Here is a 7,655-nt window from a genome sequence, read left to right as displayed (position 1 = left end):
CTCACAACCATCTGTAACGAGATCTGGCGCCCTCTTCTGGAGTGTCTGAAGACAGCTACAGTGTACTTACATATAATAAATAAATCTTTAAAAAAAAAAAAGAGTGCTACTGGAGAATTTGAAGCTGTTTCTGCTCAATCTGATTTTTATTACCTTAATATATTTATCATATGGGTTTCTGTTGTCTACAAAAGAAAGCTGAGCAAGCTGGAGGAAGTAAACAGATGAAGCAAGCTCCTGCCTTGACTTCCTTCAGGGAAGGTCAGTGACCTGGGAGGTGGAAGCTGAAATAAACTTCCTCAAGTTGCTTTTGGTAAGGGTTTAATCACAATCACAGAAAAGTAACTTACTAAGAGAGGCATGCTCAGGAATGTACTGACCCTGTCTGTGATGTTCTGGTCCAGGCTCCTGAAGATTGTAGAAATGGTACTTCTCTGAGAGGGAGTGGAAGGGAGAGGAGAGGGGAAGGGGGAGAGAGAGAGAGAGACAGAGATAGAGACAGAGGGACAGAGCACATCCTCTAGACCGTGAAGGATCCACCTATGCATGTGCCTTTCCACTGCAAACATCCAATGTCTAACCCAGATACTTCCTTCAGGGAGCTCTGACCTTCTAGGACTTCTACACTTCTACCTCACAGTCCCAGGTCCCAGGGGAGTACAGACAACCTGAATCTCAGAGCCAGCTTGAATCATCAGTAACTGTTCCAATCTGCAGAGTCTGTCAACTTTGTCTCATCCATTTCCTCCTCATAAACTCCACACCCAAGTGTCTAGTCCACTCTGTCTCCACATATAAGCAGACTGACGATAAGCCCAGGTTTCACCCTATGTGACTTCGTGTAACCTAGCACACACATTTCTCCTGGGAACCTGGTCACTGTTTCATGATTGGAAAACCTTGATATGTCTGAAGAGAGTCAAGGGAGCAGGTGACACACATAGATCTGGACTGCAGAACGAAGCACCAGCATAGACCAGCACAGGCCACTTCCTGAGGCATGATAGGGTCCTGGGACACCTATATCATTCACCCAAGATACTAGCCTGGAAGGAGGGTGAATGAAGTTTATTATCATGTGACCCTGGCAGGTCAGCCAGTGGCCCTGATGATGCAGCTATACCAAGGACCTCTTCTGGACACCCAGGATACACCCATACTTGTTAAGTGGCTGCTGCCCGGATTCTCACATACCCTGGCCATACCTTCTTACAATCCCTCCAGTTCCATGCTGGAGACCCAGAGCTGAGGCTCGCATGGACAAGGTGAGGCCAATGCGGATTGCAAGCAGGGTTGTGACACCAGCAACGGCTTCATGAGGGAGGTGGTCTTGCTGGGTCAGCTCCTGAGAGGGATTTATTGGGGTTCTGCATAACATGATGTCAGCAAAGGGAGTTCTCTCTCCACTTGGAGTAAAGGTGGGGCAAGCCAACACTCTGACACCATCTCCAAGGAATCACACTCACAAAGGCACGGGTCCTGTGTTTTTACTCAGCTCCTACTCAGCCAGTATTCTAGGACTCAGTCATCACACGGTTCTCCAACCCCACCTTCTAGTCCTCTCATACTCTGAAGAACTAGATGTTCTAGATTCACTCACTGGTAACATTGAGCTGGATGGCTCTCTCCAGTCACACCAGCTACAGGGAAAGTCACCAGACAGGTGAAGTTGGTGCCATGGTGCTGGGGTCTGGGCAAAAGGATCAGCACTGAGAAGAGGGTGGTCTTAGGCCCCCAGAAAGTGAGGACATCTGACATCTAGGAGAAGGTGGGGGAGGGGCGTCCCCCTCTCACAGGCTCAGGATGCGGAATAGGTAAGGTTGCTAGGACAGAGAGTCTTGGGGGCCCCTGAGATGTGAATGTCAGAGGTATGTGAAAGAGCTATAGAAGAGAGACAGGGAAATAAGCTATAGTGGAGACCCCAAAAATACCACAGAGGAGAATATAAAGGGACTTTTTCAGACCCACAAGTGGAATAAGTAATGACTTTTAATATAGTTTAAAGTGTAGGCCTTCTGCTTGGGCAGTCTCTCAGCTAGCTCATTTAACTTAAAGGACTTTCTTCTCCTGTGTCAGTCTCTGCCTGGAAGTTCCATCCCCCTTCTTCCTGACAGAGCTATTATTCCCTCAGATCTCGCTTACAACCAATTAGCATCAAAACAACCTCTGACACCTCTCTAGATTTCCTTCCAGGCAGGTGAGGCGGGATGAATATTTACATAGTAGAAAAACCTATGATGGACCATAGAAATGACAATACCAAAATCCTGCCAACACTTACCTGTCTGCCAGTACAGAACCAACAAATGAAAATACAGTGCCACGCCTTCAAACAAAGAACAAACAAACAAACAAAGATTATTCCAGCAGAGGAGACTCTGCCTCAAGATGGCAATGTTCCCTCAAGCAGCCCCAGCATCTGTTTCATAGGATCCCCACAAGAGGATCACAGAAGCCCATCTAGCCATTCTGGAGGACCCTCAAGATTTTAAAGGTGATCTCACTGCTTCCCAGGCACACTCGCCGAGAGCTAAATTTCTCTGTACTTATATCTCACAGAATAGTTTCCATTCCATGTACCCTGGAGGAGTACACGCCTGTGTCACTTTTCTCTGTATCTTTGACGAGCAGGGAGCAATTATGTTTCTGTAGGTCCCTCAGAAGGTGGGATTAGCCCTGGACTGCTTTCTTCACCAGATGTTTGGTGTCATTTGTGGCCACTGGAGAGTTATGACCTTTATTGAACCCTTTCTGGAACTATTATCCAAAAACAGGGGGGTAGAAGTCCAAAAGTGGGTAGAAGACATTCCAGGACACAAGGACACACAGGACCTCCCTCCTTGACTGTCACTGACTTAGGCCTCAGCAGATGGTATCCCAGACCCTGAACCAGGGACCCTGCAAGTGTGTCTGGCCAGCCCCTGTCTACACCACCAGCGGCAGCACCAGAAGCCACAGCATAACACAATGGTAGGCGCTGAGGTCTGGCAAGTGAGCAGAGAAGGCGAGTTGAGCACTTAGAGGCAGGTTGTTGTGACTGATAGTGCCAGGTTTGGGTATCACAAGAATCCCCAGGAATGAGGTCACAGAACTGAGTGACCACAGAAGAGGAACTTCCCACCCACATGTCACCTGATCTGTTAAGGCTCTTGGAGAGCAAATGTTCCATGGTGTGGAGGGGGGTGGGGGAGTGATCCATAGGGGTCATACTAAGAGAGAAGAACCTAACTTCAACCCCTGAATCCTATCTGTGGCTTCCTCCCACTCCACTGTCACTACCTAATGTCCTGCGTAGCCACCCACAGCTTATAGAGCTATTCTGATGGTCAGCCTGCTCAGGGGCAGGACTCAGGAGAAGCTTACAAAGAAACTGTGGTGGGAGGTGGGGGGAGCAAAAAAGGTTCCCCTAGGATGACGGGATGTGGGTATGAATGAATTAATAAACAAGGAAGGGAGAATGTGAATGAATGCAACATGCACTCTGTGGGCAGTTTAGAAACGAAGAAACTCTCTAAGGAATGAGATGCAGGGGCTGGGGAGATGGCTCAGCGGTTAAGAGCACTGACTGCTCTTTCAGAGGTCCTGAGTTCAATTCCCAGCAACCACATGGTGGCTCACAACCATCTGCAACGGGGTCTGATGCCCTCTTCAGGTGTGTCTGAAGAGAGCAATGGTGTCCTTATATATGTAAAATAAAGAAATAAATCTTTTTTTCAAAAGAAGGAATGAGATGCTGCTGGTGGGAAAATTCATATAGGGGCTTATGAGAATCCCCAATAATTTAGTTTAGATGGGTAGACAAGAACTTTGGTGGCTTCATGAGGATGTGGCCCCCAGTCGGGTCTTCCTAACCTACTTATTGCTTTTCTCTAGGTGGCCCTGATGTGGACCACTTGAAGCAGGTGCCAAGAGACTGGCATATGGAGCAACAGAAGAATTGTAAGCAACAGAAGAGGAATTGAGTTGCAGAAAGTTGGGGTTCAGGTGGCAGATTGTCTTGGCCAATGTCCCCTCCAAGTCCCTTTTCTCATTTTTCAAACAGCATTGACTACAGTCCAAACCCTCAGTCTGAGGAGATTCCAATGAGATGATAAAGGACAACACTTTCTGTAGACACTGTCATGTTTTGTGTCCCCAGCATATCCCAGAGGGCACATGGGCTATTCTGCCCATTCTCAGAGGTCATTCTGAGTCTTACCCACATCAAACATGTCCTTATGGCCCACATGTGCCAATGGCTTCCTTGTTTGTGGTCTCACAGTAAGGAGGTCAGGGCACAAAGGCTACTGGTATAGACTAGGTCCCCTAAAGCACACTGCCCTCCTTGGAGAAAGGGCAAAATCAAATACATAACCTCCTGGAGCATTGTGGGATGCATCGATGCATCTTCAAGTTCATGTGCTGAAAGTCCTAGCCTTCTAGCACCTCAAAATGTGACTGTCTGGAGAGATGATATATAGAAGATATTCCGTTATAGCAAGGACATTAGCATTGCCCTAATCCAATATGAGTGTGTCCCAAGAGAAGCTTGGGACACAGAGACAGAGCAAACAATGTTCAGACACAGGAGTTGCCGTCTGCAGGTGCATGAGAGAGGCCACAAAAGGAATCTGCCCTGGCCATGCCCTGATCTAAGACTTCCAGCCTCAGAGCTTAGAAAAGCAAACCCATGGTTCAAATTACTTAGTGTGATGTTCTTTGTCACCTGAGCCTGAGCAAGCTGACACTTGGGGGGTCATCCTATAAGGAAACCATTCATGGAGGGCTGGCTGTAAAGGGCAAAATCCACAGTGTGAGTGGTGAGACTGTGAGATGGGGCTGCAGAGAGGATAGGAGGGGAAAGGAAAAGCAAAGGATGGGCCACCAGAAGAAGCCTGTGTCACCCTGTGCACCAGGTCTAACCATGCAGGATGGTTCTATCACCTTGCCACTTTTGATCTCCTCCTCCCATGACAGGACATTTCTTGCCCATGGGCCTGATTTCCTTATGGGATGTGCTAAGGTGTGACATGCTCTGCAGGAACACATAAGGCATGGGCTACTGTAAAGACAATATATTGTGTCTATATAAATGTAGCACCTGTCTATAATAAATCTGATGGCCAATTAGCTGGGCAAGAAGTGGAAGGCTGGACTTTCTGGAAGGGAGAAAGGAACTCCTGGAAGAAGAAAGGGAAAGGTGCTTTCACCAAGAGACATCAAAGGAGATGGACGTAACTATGGACCTGGAAGGTATAGCTAGCCATGTGGTCTAGGGGTTAGGTGGTCCTGGTTAGCTTAGATGATCTAGTTGAGAATCTGCCCAGCCTAGGCCTAAGCTTTGATATATTAAAAGGCCTTGGTGTGATTATTTGGAGAACTAGCTGGTTAATGTATAATAACTACCACCATATTAATCTCCAGCACCAATTAATATATGCAGAATAATAATGATTTTTACAGGGTACAAGGAGACAAGGCCACAGCTTGGCATGATGTGGGCTGAACCAGAAGAAAGTCATGGCTGTGGGAGCCCAGCTGATGGAATGTGTGTCTGACCAGAGAATGAGACAGTTGAGTGCGAGTGAAATTTAAGGCCATTCCTGGTCAGAGAGCAGGTTCTGAGCCAGAGACCACAGAGGAAATAGTCATGTAAAAGAACGTCCACACCAGTTCCTAAAACAGGATGTGAGAAGATGAGCAAAGCCAAAAAATACCCAGTGGAAGATGTAAAAGACTTCAGGCAGCGAGTAATAATTCAGAAAGTGTGTGATGGAGGCAAATCTGAGGAAGTGAGAGAGCTGGATTCACCAGGAGGAGTTGAAGGCCATTTTGGGGGTGGGTGTTCAGTTAAAGGAGCAAATAGGAGTATGTTTATGACTCTAGTCAAGAATGTCCCCCTATATTAGTTACTTTTCTATGGGTATGATAGAACATCATTAGCAAGGCAGCTTATAAAGGGAAGAGTTTATTTTGGCTTGTGGTTCCAGAATACAGTCCGTGAGATCATGGTGGCACCGGACGAGGCTGGGAGCTCACATCTAGAACCACAAACACAAAGCAGAGAGAGTGAGGGGCAAATTCTTAAACTCTCAAAGCCCACCCCCATGGACAAACTTTCTCCAAAAAGGCACACACCATAAAGGACTGAAACAGCACCAGCAACTATAGATCAAATAGTCAAAAATCCTGAGGCTATGGGAGACATCTCATTCATACCACCACCCCAAAGCAAAATACAGTCCGATGGTCTAGGGCCCTGATCATCATTACTAATTGGCTGAAACACACAGGGCACAGACTTGCATTTTCCTCTCCTAGTGGCTCTGTTTGTTTTGAGGTACCACCAGAAAAGACTGCTTGGACATGGCTTTAAGTTGATAGAAACTCCTTAGTAGCTAGTCAGCAACTGCACTGAGTGTTCAAGCTCCCCAGTGTAGCCCCAGCCTTTCTTAGGATGAGTTTCTAAACACAAACACAGTCTCCTGGGTTGCTACACTTCAGTAAGAACAGCTGTAAGTGGATCTACAGAAGCTAAAAAGCAAGGTTAGCACATTTAGCGACTTCCCAGAACTTTGATGGACTAGGTCTTTGTTTTCGTTTTTTTGGTTGGTGGTGCTGTCCACATGCTGAATTTTATGGCCTGAATGGGGCTTTCATCGTGGAGTCAGTTGTGCTAGGGTTTGGGGGCCTGTTACATGGTGGCTGTGAATCAATTCTGCATGGCACTCGCTCTATCTGCCTGAATGATTGCTCTGAATTAGTCCCTTACAGCTACTGACTGACTGCAGAATAAAGGCCCCACTGTGTATAGGTGATGAGAAAATTAGGAAAGTGACTTCTGGGAAGCCAGGTTTGTGATGTGCCCTCCTTCCAGTTTGTGTGTCTGGTAGTCAGGTCCTGACTGGCCATCCCAGTGCATCTGACCTTAGATCTGATAATAGTCTGTGAGGAACCTGGGTAGGAACAAACACCCTGCCATCAGGATATACAGAGATCTCCCAGTCAGTCAGTATAACCATTCTTGGGCAGTGTAGGAGGTGCCCAAATATAAGGTCCCTTAAGATCTTCCCACTGGAAGTATGCACTATTAAATTTAGCATGAGCCTCTTTATATGGGTTATCGGCCTGGTAGCTGCTCATCCTTAAACATCCTCAGTCAACTTCTCATCCTTCAGGCACTTGGTCATCTTGAAAGCACCCTACCACCTGATTATGTTGTTGCCTGTTTGTCATCTTGTCAGTCTGTCACTTCTCAGTTGCCTGGCCATTCTCTCAATCACCTGTTGTATGCATAGAGATCTGGCTTCTATAGTAATCAATTCTTGTGGCTGGTTCCTTTCCCATCCCCACAAACGGAAAAGGAGCATGCAGTTATTATTCTATGGGCCCCAGGGGATGTGGAAATGCCCCTGGGGTCTCTGTGGTAGTTTGAATATGCTTGGCCCAGGGAGTGGTGTAGCAGTGAAATAGTTAAACCACTCTATGTTCTCTATGTTCCTGGCAGGTCATGCTTCCAGCCATCCACCAGAGCCCTCTGGATTCACCAGGAATACCAGAGGGAATGAAAGGTATGTGTGTGTGTGTGTGTGTGTGTGTGTGTGTGTGTGTGTGTGTGTGTTAATTTTGATATGTCTTGGCTTGCTCAATGGTTAGGAACCTCTAATCCACCCCAC

This window comes from Mus caroli, chromosome 7 (assembly GCF_900094665.2).
Source record: "Mus caroli chromosome 7, CAROLI_EIJ_v1.1, whole genome shotgun sequence".
Classification (NCBI taxonomy): Eukaryota; Metazoa; Chordata; class Mammalia; order Rodentia; family Muridae; genus Mus; species Mus caroli.
This window is presented reverse-complemented; position numbering follows the sequence as displayed.